General features: G+C 38.6%; 1 protein-coding gene across 2 annotated transcripts in view; it reads right to left on the minus strand.

Annotated features, from left to right (window-relative positions):
- LOC145999021 (receptor-type guanylate cyclase Gyc76C-like) overlaps window positions 1–15,376 on the minus strand; it is a 507,155-nt gene that overhangs the window by 268,152 nt on the left and 223,627 nt on the right. The window contains exon 1 of one of the 2 annotated variants that reach the window (XM_083135911.1): window positions 12,115–12,417. The exons of the other annotated variant lie outside the window; for it this stretch is intronic. The gene's annotated coding sequence lies outside the window, so the exon portion shown is untranslated. Of the gene's footprint in view, window positions 1–12,114; window positions 12,418–15,376 lie in introns of those variants that run through there. 2 annotated transcript variants of the gene reach the window in all.

Genomic DNA, 15,376 nt, shown 5'->3' on the forward strand with positions numbered 1-15,376 from the left:
CGTTCCACGCGAGTTGATATGTGCCGAAAAGGGAAATGCATAACAGATGTATTGTATAGGCACCCATAAGGGATACTGGAAATAAAGAAAACAAAAATTCTGCACAGGGTTAACAGTCTTGACACTACTCAATATGCAGCAATATTCTCATTATAAATAACATCATTCTGTCTTCTCCCTTCTTTTCTATAGGACTTGCAAACCACATTGTATGTAGTAAACAATAGTTGGCACATGAAAATAAACGTATTATGTTTTTCTTTGAAATATAGATCTTATTAATTCATTGATTGTTTATTGATTTGGTGTATTTTACATTGCTTTTTCTGCCACTTTTGGCTAATTGCGAAGATGGGGATGAGCGATGACATGATGAAATTGATGAATGGACACTCACAAATAACCATGCCCAGACCAGGATTCGAACCCGGGACCCCTGGCATCGTAGCACGATGTGCTAACCACTCCGCCACGGGGGCTGGCAGGAATACAGCTCTGTAACTAATGTGTAGACAATTTCCTTAATTTTTGCTGGCTATCGAACTTGTTAAACGTGTAATGCATAGTAACCGAAAGCGTGGTTTTACATATATTCACACTTCGTACAACAGGACACTCCTTTTTCTATTTATGGAGTTCAGCACCTTCTTTGTTGTCTTGATACGCCACTGGATTTCAAACTAACAACGTCAAGAGTAGAGACCTTTAACTCTCGAATATGTGCTGTGTTACACCAATCATGGTGACGACTAAGGTGCACATTTTTTAGAGTTTAGAACCAAAAAAGATTACGATTATCATAATCAATAACCTGAAAATTCATATTATGAGTGTCTAGTGAAACTACAATAGAAATGTCTTAAGACCTCGTAAACGAAATCGTAAATACGCCACTACATAGTGAAATAGTCACGGCATGAAAACTAGGAAGTGTATCTTTTTACCTTGCCTTCTTAGACCTTACACCGATCAGCAACTCACCTGCAAGAAGAAAGCAAAACACAAATTAAAATCTCAAAAACAAAGTGATCACAATTAAATCGTAACTTCATAAGGAAGCACTCAAGAAATGAAGACGAGAACTATCTTTATAGTTAAGAATTTGCTGTTTGCACATGCAAAGTAAAATTGGCTTGGCAACACTGCTTGCGTCATTAATACGTTATGCGCGGAATCGATGCGCTGTTGGAATGGTGTCGATATATTTTGTTTGGCTAGCTACTGAAAGTTCGCCCTTCGCTAGCACAAACTCCACAACACATCAAAATGTGAATCAGTGTCCAGTACTGACACGAGTACCGCATACAAGTGCATTGACGCTGCATGGGGATTGTCAGCTTTCAATTGTAATGATCGGTTTTTCTCCTCGATAAAACGCTGCAAAAAATGTCGTCGAAGGCGAACCATGTTCTGCATCGGAAACAGAGCCAACGACTCAATGAACACAATCATAGAACAGCGCCATCTAGGGACAATAGTAAAGAAGGTCTTATGACAGAATGTAGATTTCAATAAGAGGAAAACCAATTTGTGTGAGAAGGCATAGACTTTGAAGAAATGGACAAAAGGATTTTGAAACGTGGACATGTAGGAGAATATGGGCCTCCCCGATGGCGCATACGTTGTCGCCTTGTAATCAAGGGATCCTTAGTTCGATAGTCGGTGAACGCACGTTACACAGTGGTTCGGATTCCACTTTAAACTGTAGATTCAGTACCGATTAGCCTATCTGTACATAAAGTGGGCTTAAAACAACAATTCCATCAATGAAGAAGAATGTTCAAAATCAAATGAAAGACTGCCAATGCTTGATTGGTTAATTTATATTAATACGCTTTTCTGCCACTTTTGAGTAATCCTGTATACGAGGGTGAAAGGTAAAAATATGAAACGAGTGAAGACACAATCACAAACATATACCGGGTGCTCCAAAAGTCCCGGAACGGTCACATATCGTGAGAAATACACATCGAAAACGAAAAAATACATGTTTAATAAGTGAAAGAAAGCTATTCAATGATATCACATTTCATTCCCCACCCCTCACCCCGGGGGTGGGTCGGGGGGCAACTGTGAAATGTTAAATGGGAACCCCCATTTTGTATTGTAGAATCGGAAAGAGGACTTCATTCCGAGTCCAACGAGCTATCAACCATCCTCCTACCTCAATTAAGAACGGAGATATGGCGATTTTAAATTTTCACCCAAAAAGGAAAGAAAAAAAAGGTGAAAATTTCATAAAACCCCCAAAAAAATTCAAATAATTGCCATAGTTCAGCTAGAATGAACTATGCTAGGTTCCCATTTAAAATTTCACAGTTGCCCCCCCCCCCGCCCCAGCCCCGGCTTGAATAGCTTTCTTTCACTTATTAAACACGTATTATTTCGTCTTCCGATTCGATGTGTATTTCGCACGATATGTGACCGTTCCGGGACTTTTGGACCACCCGGTATGAACGACACAACAGAACCCCACAGAGGGTTGCACTTGCTGTGTAGTCTCTCGTTAGCCTGCAAAATGCAGTCCAGTGTACCATGTGGAAGAGATATTTGGGTGCCATACAAAAGGGTCACCCTTACACCCCAGGAATGCTAATGAGATTGCACGATGAAGAATTAGCGATAAGTCAATTAGGTGGAATAAACTTGTATGTAAATTTATTGAGCGTTGTGGGTGGAGGGGAAGGCAGAAAGGAGTAACATATTTGACGAATAGAAAGAAGAAGCTTATGTAATATCTCAGAGAATGACAAACGACTGAGAAAAATTCACGAGATAGTAGTACAACAATGTTCTGCTGAAAATGCAGAATTATTATGACTAGTCAGTCCTCTGATTCTTATTTTATGTTAAGGGTAATATTTTCATGAAATATGTAGAAATTAATATAATAAAACCCGGATGCTTCTGGTTAGTCCAAGCTAACTGTAGAGCAGGTCTGCGCATATCGGCAGAGGAGGAGATAGAGTGGTGAAAGCGCAGTGTTGCCAACCGTACGGCCCGTCTAAATGCACGGCTTGTCAAAATTTGCTCTTGCAGTTTTATCCCTAATATTTCCCTAAGAAATTCTTAAACCAATAGTACGGACCTGGAGACAAGAATATGGTCCGTTTGCCATGTGCGTTCGGTATTATCCTTTTCAAAAGTTTGCAACGTTGCATTGGAAATCGGGTAACTCCCGTCGCCCATTACGCAATCCCGTTTCTCTCTCTGTTCATTGGTGGAGCCGTCTCGCGTCACTACTTGCGCAGAGACTTGTTCTCGTTCGCCTGGTCTACAGTTAGCTGGTACGCAGTTTACAGCCAAGCGGATGTTGTGAACGCGATCATGTCTACAATCACGTTAGTCGAATTGGAAAAGTTTTACGCAGAAGCGCTGACAGTATATTCCTGCGGTCAAAGCTTCGACACGAAGACAGGTGGTGACGCAATAGTAGTCAAACTTCTACCAATGAGTTTTACATCGCACAATCACGGTATACATTAACAAGTGCAAGTACAGTTTCAAAAATTATAGTAATCGGAGAAATGCAACTTTATACAATGTAAGTATTTCAGAATGAAGGAATAAATTCAATAATTGAAAGTTTAGTTTGAAAATAAGCGAAGTGCTCAATTATCCGTATTTCCTGGAGAAATAACGGTCTAAAACCGTCAATTTCTGCTGCCATCGAACTACCGTAAAAAAATGTCATGACCGTTTTTCTTAAATATTAACGACTATTGCATAGTTAACGTAATTACTATAATGGTTCAGTTTTAGAAATATATTTAGGGTGCAGAAAACTGCAATTTATAATCATTAATGCAAGTTAAAATATTTAAATATTACGGAAGTTGGATGGTAGCGATAATTTACGGTCTTATATTAGACAGCCATTTCTCCAGTGAACTTTGTACAGTGGGATCCATGAGTATTACCGTGCGAATTGTCCATCACCATGTTCGTGCACATTCTGATCCAATAAGAGCTTCAAGAATTAAAAGAAGCTGTTGACAACTTCTGCACCAGCATACATAAAAATCAAACGTTTAAAAACACATAGGATGTAAGAGAAAAATCAATGAAAATAGTCATGGACAATTTGCACGGTAATACACTGTACAATGATAACAACCAACGAACTCGCCCGTCAATTTTTTCACCCCTCGTGTAGAAAGTTGTTCCCAAAGGCCCAGGTCATTTTCGTGTTAAATGTACTTTTACACTTCCCTAAAAAGTAAAACATCGTTCACTTTGAAAGGTTGACCGTAATTTTACTGTGAAATCACTGGCCAGTGAAAAACAATAAACGACATAAGCAAAAGGAAAACGACACCTCAGCACTCTTCGCCTTTCAACGGAAAGGACCAACTAGTTGACTCTTTTAAGTGAACACGATTATATTGACTCCGAAGAGACCAAAGTACATGCAACTTTCCAATAAAACACTTTAAAGGGGTTGTCAAAAACAAAGTAAACACGATGAAGAGCGGAAGAGAATTGCTAATATTGAAACTTGAGAGGGAGAAGAACACCGAAGCTAGGCAACGAGAAATAAAATTCTCAAGTTAGCGAATGTCTTGAACACGACTCTGAAGACAATGATGAAAACTTTTCCGCCTGTTGTTCAGGTAAAATTTCACTTCCTCGCAGCTTATATTAATCTAACTTTAGAAACTGTCAAGGTCTTAATTTGTTTTTACCAACTTCCTTGTTATTTAATATCTTACCAAGCTTGAGGTTGACCGCAAGTGGATTTTGGTCTTGACATGTAGGCGTATATATTTAAAATAAGTACTGGAAAACGGTTTGAATTTACCGTAAAAGTACAGTATATAACAATTAAAAGTTACGGTGCAATTTACAACATTCTACCGTCGAATTTTAACAGTTTCTCTGTTAATTTAGAAAAACGGGACGCAAGAGTTCATTCGTGTGCGCAGGCCCATTCATGTCGTCACTTGTATGTGCTGTACCAACCTCCGTGGCGAAGTGGTTAGCACAGAGCGATACGAGGACAGGGGTCTCGGGGTTCGAATGTGTCCAGGTCGTGGGTGTTCTCTTGTCAATTTCATCATACAGGGTGGTACAAAAAGATGTTACCACTTATATGGGAGGTTGAGTTATTGATATTTAACAAAACGCTAACAACAAAAATCAAATCAAGTTTTCTGCGCTGTGGCTACAATGAGTAGTATAGGGATTGATTGATTCATTTTTATAGTATGGGCAATCAACACATACGTTATTCTTGCCTGTTAAACAATACTAAGATAAGCTTTTTAACCAAAACAAAACTGAGAGCAGGGTCACAACAAGGGTGCAAACGATGCACCCCCGGGGTTTTCAAGTTATGGGAAATTAAAACTAACACACGTGCACATTTTTTGGTAATTTTATTGCAAAGAGCAACTCAAAAAGTTTCTCACAAAAAATTACCACACTTCTATGTGAGCACCTTTAGTGACACGAAGAATGTCCAGTCGGTATTTCACTTCGCGCCACGTGCGCTGCAGCCAGGGCCGGATGAAGACTAAATTGGGCCTGATGCTTGAAATCTTCGGTGAACAATAAACACAACGACGTTATAGTTACATCACGGCGCAAAGAATAATAGTAACTGTATAATAAGTAACGCTGTGTCTAGGCGTCCGAAATTGGGGCTCCAAATTTCATTTTAAGATTTATTTTCAGGTTAATATAGCAAAAGAAAACTGTTCAGCTTTCGGAAAATTCTAGTCTCTTTTCATCTGGGCTTATTTCAGGAATAGGCCTAATGCTGCAGCATCAATAGCGCCCACCTTAATCCGACCCTGGCTGCAGCACGTCTTCAGGGATGGAATTAATCTACAGTTATATTCCAAGTCATTTTAAAATGTAACCACTACTGAACCCAGTTCAGAGAAAAGGTTTAACTGAGGTTTTAAATCACAAAACACTAAATGAGGCATCAAGTTTTATCGCAAAAATGCAGGAAGACACATTTGTGTGCACAACAAGGTAAAATATGTTCACAGCATGATATAATGTGACATTTGTGTAAGTGATGAATATTTTGTATTTAGCTTCTGCTGTTCATGTTTACATATATTCTCTGCAGCAGTGCTATATTAAAACCTCTTGTTTATTTAAGTGCAATTAAATACCAATATACACAAGCTAGTTTCAAGCAACTACAGGAACGAATTGTCAATATCATTTCATGAACGGAATGATCTACGTTTTGCTTTTTGCACAAATTCACAGGTTTTGATATGAGGTGGAAAACATTAAATTCATAACTATCGAAAACACATTACGCTTCCTCAGTTATTAATATTCAATGTTATAACACAAACAAACATATTTGTGTATGTGATGTGTATGTGTGTAATAAAGGACATGCACTGTATTGCGACATAGCTATAACAGTAAAGCTTCTCAATAAGGAAAAATAAATGTCCGTTATTAAGAAGTGTCCGCTATTCAGAAAAAAGTGTAGGATGTTACACAAGAGGATAAGCATATTACAGTACGTACTTTACGAAAATAATGTTTTTTTTCCTACATTCAAGGGACAAAATACTGTACTACATACGGTGAATTTAAATTTACTAAACTATTCCTACATACATTACAAATTTCAAAAAAGAAAATACAGTACACGTACTGTAATCCTTTGTTAAATTACTGCATTCAAAATGACACACTTCTCAAGATAACCACAAAGAATACTGTCTGCACTTTTAAAAAGAAATACGTTCCGTGTAACATGAAACAATGCACGCTAGTTCAAAATACTGGCCGTTGTTGTGTCGAATTCCAGGAATTGCGACCGTTTTCTTTCAGGCTGTCCGTTATTAAGAAGTTTTATTTGCGTTGGGGAGGTAGTTTTCAGTGTCCGCGTTCGTTATTGAGAAGTAATATTGCCATGAAACCCATGTATTTCTGCCGGGAAATTGAAAAATGTCCGTAATTTCGAGGTGTCCGTTAGAAGAAGTTTTACTGTATATAGATATTTAGCCTATATAAAAGAATTATGGTTACTAAATAATATAGCTAAAGACAATTACCTAAATGTATAACCACTTTTTATATCTTCCTAATCGAAATACAGTAAAGTTATGTGATACTGATTGATTTGATTTGATCTAAACGCACGGCCGTGAAATTAGGCGGGTGGCAGAAGTTCGTGCTGTTGCAACGTAGGAACATTCCTATTTTTGACGACAGTTGTAAATCTATGTTTAATTCTACATTTTGTATATATTCAAATATTTCACACTTCCTGGTGCATATAAACTAGTTCCGTGATGACAGTGGCGTACGCAAGGGGGGGGGTTACGGGGTTTAACCCCCCCTTTGAGCTTGTGAAATATTATGAAAAATGCTGTGGAAAAAAATTAAATGGTTAATTTTTCACAGTCAAAGATCTGGAACAATAATATTACTATTACTACTACTACTACTACTACTAATAATAATAATAATTTGAATTATTATTTCCATGGAGCATGGAAAAAAGCACAGCATTCCAAACACAGGCGTCTTTCAGAGTGATGTATTGATAATAAACACGAGTTTATGAGGTTAGGTTAGGGTAACTATGATTTAAAAGAGAGAAAAGTTGTTTTGTACCTCAGTTGTAACAATGTTCAACACACTGGCATACGCAGGATTTTTTTTCGGGAGGGGCTGGAATAGTAAATGTGGATAGCACATGGCTTCGTTTTGGAGGGCAGGATGCATAATAAAATATTTCGTATTTTTGGAGCATTTCAGTCTATTAAAATTGTATTCCAAGACAAAAATGGTAATCGGGATTCACTTTAAAAGAGGTTTCGCATTTACACATTTTGATTTTTTAAAGTTCTTAACGAATTTTTATTTGAAAATTCTGATTGTCTCAAAATTTCGGTAGGGGCTGGAACACCATCGGACACCCCTCTACGTACACCAGTGTTTAACGAACACGTTTTTTTTTTGTGTGTGTGAACAATGAGAATTAACTAAATAAAGTTCTTGGTACGTTGTAAGAGGCTAATGTCTAGACAAAGGCTAGGCGGACAAGAATAGTCACCAGTCCGCCTTCCCATTGTATTGTTTACCGCAGCACGTTTGAATGTCTTTTCTCTTTCAAATGTCTCACCTTGTTGACTAGACAATTATTCAACCGACAATAAGCTTAACTATTACAAAATGTTTTGTTGGTAAGAACAGCGAGACAATTCAAATGTGAATTATCAGGGACATTTATGCGGGAAAGAAGCCGGAAAAATTCCGACTAATTCCGGGAATCGAACCAGGGTCGCCCGCGTGGTTGTCAGACGCTCTACCGACCAGACCATCGCAACTCGTTGGATGAGTTCCATACTTTGATTATTTCAATTTATTTTAATATATTTTCTTGGTTTTATGGATTTTCTTCACACTTGAAATGTCTCACCTCGTTGACTAGACAATTATTCGTAACAAAGAAAAGAAAAGAATGCTCCCAGGATTTGATAAAAATCGAATGACTAGAAAGTAATTTCGTTCTAATGTTTTCATAAATAGCCTACTATATTTATGTAGATCTCTACTACTTAATGGTAGTAGTAGTGGTATTAGTAGTATTATTAGTATTAATTTAGCTAGTTAATTAATTATAAGTATTATTAATTAATTGTGATTATTATTATTTAATTAAAGTATAATAAAACAATGGTAATGTGAATTTGGAAAAAAGTTTTAGAAATAACACCCCCCTTGATGAAATCCTGCGTACGCTACTGCGTGATGATCATCTTGTCGTTTGATTCATCATCATTCATCCTAAACGTTGTTTAACCACTAGCGTACGCGGATTATTTTTTTTTGAGGGGGCTGGAATTTTAAAGTTTTATATGATGTAGATGTGTTCTGAGGGGGATGTACAATAAAACATTTCGTAATTACTATTTCTAATATTCCTATTAAAAGTTGTTCAAATACGAAAATAGTAAACGCGGCCCCATCATCTCCCTCCTGCGTTCGCCAGTGTATTTAACGTACACTGAGAGAAAAAGTAACGCAAAATAACGAAAATAGAGGCTACTGTCTTCGGGAGTTGCAAAAGCAATGTCAACATTTGCCTACCATCAGTTCAGAACACTCCTGGCTAAATATAACCTGCTTCAAATTGTGGTTTAAGGAAGATAAAAGGTCTACAAGCAAGTGCAACATGCAAAAACATCAAAGTGAAGGATAACATGCCTGCAACACAGTCAAATGTTCAGTTTAGCGTTCACTTGGTGGTTCGGGCCTAACAAGTATTTCGTGATGCGACACTTAGTGCTTTCTTCGACCCGCTTTTCCTGTTTTGCGTCTTAAAGGTGCTTAAGGTGTGGGAATATGTGACACTCCCTGACAAGTGAAAACCGGAGTTGTGAGGAATTTGTTACTCGCAATAGTGGCATGCAAGTTTGAATAGTAAGTTTACATAACGCGAACTTACTTCAGAATCCACCAATAGTGGCACGCAAGTTTGAGTAGCAAACTTATTTCAGAATCCACCAATAGTGGCACGCAAGTTTGAGTAGGGAACTTATTTCAGAATCCATCAATAGGCACGCAAGTTTGAGTAGCAAACTTATTTCAGAATCCATCAATAGTGGCACGCAAGTTTGAGTAGCAAACTTATTTCAGAATCCACCAATAGTGGCACGCAAGTTTGAGTAGGGAACTTATTTCAGAATCCATCAATAGGCACGCAAGTTTGAGTAGCAAACTTATTTCAGAATCCACCAATAGTGGTACACAAGTTTCAGTAGTAAGTTTAAATAACGGGAACTTACTTCAGACTCCACCAAGAGTGGCACGCAAGTTTGAGTAGTAAGATTACATAACGTGAACTTACTTCAGAATCCGCCAATAGTGGCACACATGTTTGAGTAGTAAGATTACATAACGTGAACTTACTTCAGAATCCGCCAATAGTGGCACACATGTTTGAGTAGTAAGATTACATAACGTGAACTTACTTCAGAATCCGCCAATAGTGGCACACATGTTTGAGTAGTAAGATTACATAACGTGAACTTATTTCAGAATCCACCTATTTTCATGTATGCACTACGCAGATGATAAATGTGGTTCAATTATGATCTTCAATTAGAATAATTACGTCACTTCATTTTGTAATGGACAAGCTACTTGTACGTTACAACATATTTTTCACCAAGAAATTAATATTATATTTAATTGTGGTACAGAAAGACAATATTATTCACTATTAATCATATTATTTTATAGCTACCTGTCATAATAAATGAAAATACTCCTCTCCCATAGACTAACCATTTCAGTTCACTCTCTCCTTCTCCCCCTTTCGTCTAGATGAAAAAGAGGAGAGTAGAAAAGGATCGTAGACACACCCCACATATCTATCTTCTTACATTTCTTGTATTTAAGCGTGTACATAGTTTTCAACCTGCAATATTCGCATTTGGTTTCTTCAAGGCACTCAAGCAGAAGCAGCGTGATGCGGATAACTTCATTTAGTAGTCTAATTGCACATGCATCTATAATTTGTATCTTGTTAAGGTGTTAATCGCTAGTTTATTCGTGTCGATATCCGAGATATATCACAAAAGCTATGCGAAAATATGACGCAGGAATATACTCGGCACCTATAACAGTATACTTTTATAATATATTTTTATTTCGTTGCTTTTCTGGCGAATCAGCTATAATCGAACGATGTATCCATATCGGAAACCAGCAGCGCAGAGATTTAGATGCTTATAAAAAGGTATCTACAAGATAGCTTTAGACAGTCTTCAATTGATATAATGCGACGTTTGAATATCTCATGAACAAGTAAAGGTATGTTGTATGTATTTTGTATAATTATTATTGCCTTGCTTTTCATTATATTTACCGTCCTTTCTAATGATCCAAATAATTACTGTCATTTTGTTTTATTTTCTTATGTCTTCTTATTTTATTGATATTCTATTCGCAGTCAGTACGTGTATTCTGTATCCTAAAGGGGGACAGCCGAGATATTATTATTATTGTTATTAGAGACGCGGTGATCCTGTGGGTAAGGCGTCTGACTGAAATGCGGGAGACCCTGGTTCGATTCCCTGGATGGACGATTACAGGTGGGGATATATCCAGCAATGTCCTTGATATAGCCTTTTGGGGTTCAATTAGGCGGCATCACCTTCACAAATGTCCCAAGATTTTGATTGTATGGGAACCTACCCTAATACTCACACGTCGTTTTCCAATGTGCGGCGGGGCTACACTTATTATTATTATTATTATTGAAGTTTAAACTTATTTACATAGTTACTTTAGTGCCTCTCTCGGTGCTTCTCATTGGAATGAGGAGGATTCGAACCTGGGAAGGCTGACTTTGTACGTTACCCAGACACGGAGGTTTGTAGTCTATAGCTAAATGAGTGAAGATTGTTGATATGGAGACTTCGATACGCACATCTCGAACTGAAGGTTCTACCAATTTCACTTTCAGCTTACCGCGACCAATTTCTTAGATTATTCTTACTTACGGCTGGCGTACTGATGCGTCATTTCATCATGATGTAATTTTAGGCCACAAAATCTCTTGGGGTTGTACAATAAAATTAAAATAACTGCGTTGGGTTAAAGAGAAACACAGACTCCAAGAATAAACAGTGCGAGTTAGTGCCATCTATTGGAAAGAAATATCCCTCACGCAAATTTAAGACAATTATTGTTATAAATGTTAACTGTTGTTATTGCTATATTATTATAAGTTTTCTAAACTTCAGTGTTTATTGTTAAATTTATTTTTATCCTGTCAAAGCCTCAAACTTCTATTTCTCCAAATGTATACAACTTGTAGGCATGTCTAACAAACAAAACAAGGGGAATTTGTTTTGGTAACATGATCACAATGCTCTCAAGAAATTTCTAAATGTAAACATGCGTTTCACGCTGCGTCACTGGTAAGGTAAAGGTTAAGTACACATTAACCCCCCCCTCTTTGTAGAGTGACTAAACCGGTCCGTCCAAAGTTTTCACGGGTAAAAGAAGGGGCGTGAGACCTGGTCATACCCAAGCATGCAGAGCTCAAAAATAGATCGGGACCTCAGAAAACCCGGTGAGCTTAGGAAAACCAGTAAACGACCGTTCTTAACATACCTTTTAATTGGAACGATGTCATAAGCGAAGTACACAGGAACAAATCTTCTCGAGACGACAGCCTGTCTTCGATTCTTACCACGAATCACACATGCAATGCACACGCTGCACACGTACGTTCCCCCACGTGTACACCCTCTTTCTCCTTACTCAAAACACCTTGCGCCTGCTCCGACACATGTACAACACACACACACGCACGCACATTCACACATAAAGCACGTTATTAAAAGCACGGCCAATTTACTCCTTGTAACATGCGCACTGGCACGACGTGTTCTGTTGCATATGACTCGGTTCGACTGATGGTGCTGCACTCTCTGGCGGTGCTACACGCGGCTGATGTTCTGGAGATTATACAACGGATCCCTGTCCAACGAACGGGCATCAAGTTTAAGCCCAGCCCCTCTGTGATAACGCCTGCGCAGCTACGAGACACACTGGCTTCTTTCCGAGGCTCGAGCAGTTCGCGTTGAGACTGTGTAGTCTTCAGTTGTGTTATCCTGCGCAACGGCATACCACTGTGCGAATTAAGTTTCGTGCCTTGGGAGGGGGGGGGGGGATGGCATAGTTGTGATTTAAGTTCGGGGTTGTTTTTGGGTGGGGATGCAAATTTGTATATTGCCTGCGCAACCACGGATTTTTGTCTGGGATGGGGCAAGTCCAAGGATAAATATTAGTATTATTACTAATAATACTAACATTTTTATTATTATACGACGCACGTTTTTAGAAGCGATATCGGGCGGAGCTACTGAGAGCGTGTCCTTGGCCACCAGCCAATGGTAGGAGTGCAACGTTGTACAGTTAGGAAACTGCGGCGCGCAAGTTAAAAGCCGTGTTCTGTATTTTTTCTTGCGCGCAAGAAGTTTTCATGAAACTCGCCACTTTAAGGTTAATCATAAGATGGGGAACAACATTTTGAACCTGACTGTCCAAGTCCCATGAATTTCCGTCGCCTACAGCCGGAGTAATCGTTTCTTGAAGAAGCACGTGAAACAGTATGTCTCAACACACACGCACACAATAACCCTTTCATTTTGCTTCAGTCTGTTCTTTTCGTTGCCCCCGCTGAGTTGTTGTTACTTGGTAAAGCTATGGGTGTCAAATTCGGCTGAATATACACAATGACCTTTGATTGTCGTGGGCGTTAACGAACATTGCGAGTCATTTAAGTCAGTTTGAGTTCAGCGTTTTCGTAACAAGGACGGTGTAACTCGCACGTTACGAAGAACAGTTGTGAGAGGATACAATACAGCCCTTATTGATTGATTGATTTGATTTATTTTACTTCGCTTTTCTGCCACTTTTGGCTAATCGCGAAGATGAGGATGGGTGATGATATGATGAAATTGATGAAGGGACACTTACAAACACCTATGCCCGGGCCGGGATTCGAACCCGATAACCCTGGCGTCGTAGTGCGCTGTGCAATACAGCCCTTATGTTCGATAATTGTGCAATAGTGTGTGTTCCGTGAGTGTTATTAAATAATGTCGCGCCGGACACCATGGTGCATTGGTTAGCATATCTCGCTACGACGCAAGGGGTCCCAGGTTCGAGTCCCGGCCTGGACATGGATGTTTATGAATGTCCATTCATCAATTTCATTATATCACTCATTCCCATCTTCGCAATTAGCCAAAAGTTACAGAAAAGCAAAGTAAAACAAATCAAATTAATACGTGTAATGTCGCTCTCCAAACCTAGTACCAGTAGCACAGGCACCAAGGGTAAAATATTACGTTCACAAGACAGACATTTTTGTTTTAAAGTGTATTCTTACTTCACGGAATTGGCGTCGGAAGAAATGCGTGCTGAATCAATGTTTTCTCATAGTCGAGAACTTACGGCTAAAGCGTGTGGTGTATGTGTTCATACTGTGTTGCGTATTATAAAACAGGGTAAAGTATCTACCACAGAAATGGGTGAACCCCTATTGAAATCTCCTGGGAAACATGCCAGAAAATAGATTCGAGAACGATGATGATGACCTTGCAGTTCCTCTATAATAAATACCTTCAAACTTCTTTTAGGTACGAGTTTCTCTTATATGCTGCAGTAATATGATATAATACTGTGTAGAATTCTTCACTACATATTTCACTGTTCTCAAATATCACGTGCATGCATCATGTATAAAATGTTGAATATTGGACACAACGAATTCTCTGTGTTCCCCTTTCGCTAGCAGTTGGTTTGGCAGCATCGCAAGAGCGCTGGCTGCGTATTGGCTGAACTCATGTTCCTTCTAAAAGCGTACGCCGTATAGTAGTAGTAATAGTAGTAGTAGTGGTGGTGGTGGTGGTAGTATCAAATACGTTATTATCCTCGTAAATCACGCAAAAAAGGGGGTAGAAGTGTGTACTAGAGCATTTGTGTTGGAACAAACTATTTGATTTTTTTTCAACACGTTCAATTTCACATTGATAATGGAAAACAAGCACATAAACTTCATTTTTGAAAGACAGAAAATGCATAATAAATGCATTCCGAATAAAATTTATTTTTACACACACATGTAAAGCATTCACATTAAAACATGTGTTTTACACATGTGCAACATGGACGACGTAAAATAAGAAAATACATACGTAACACGCTAACATACGAATACAAAGCTTCTTTAATACATATTATGTACAATATATATTATTTAAATACATTACATAATCAATTCATCCAACTCATAATAAACCAACAGCAAAAATTATGTAGATCTAAATTGTCTTTCAAATGTGCACGCTCCTTTTCATCCAAACAATTGTTCATGTATTTAAGACAAGATCAATGAAGTCCTACTTCCCTCTCTGGTAATTTACAATGCATTACAGAAAACAAACATATAGTGCGAGCAAAGCGAGGAAGAAAATTTTTTAGATAATTTTTTTTTGCAAACTGAAAGCAATATTGATTTAATATGGCGCAAATAATTTCAGGGGGCGCCATGGCATTCTCTCTTTTAGAACTTTTTTCATTTAGATCGTTCGGGCTATCAAGGGGGGCAATTGCCCCTCTGTGCCCCCTGCAGGTGTCCTTGGCCGTCAATGTTTGCCCCCTCCCCTTGCACCCCTAGAATCGATTTCCGTCCAAGGTTGGGATGGGCAATAAACCCCATGCCCCCCTGTGATTACGCCTTTGCCTGGCGATTCTACAACCCTGTTCCAGTTTCTCTCAAACAGGCGAACGAAAACTAGCCTCTGCGCAAGTAGTGACGCGAGACGGCTCCAATAATGAACACGCGAGAGGGAACCTGATTGCG

The sequence above is a fragment of the Lepisma saccharinum genome, chromosome 14 (genome assembly GCF_977018435.1).
Source record: "Lepisma saccharinum chromosome 14, izLepSacc3.1, whole genome shotgun sequence".
Taxonomy (NCBI): domain Eukaryota; kingdom Metazoa; phylum Arthropoda; class Insecta; order Zygentoma; family Lepismatidae; genus Lepisma; species Lepisma saccharinum.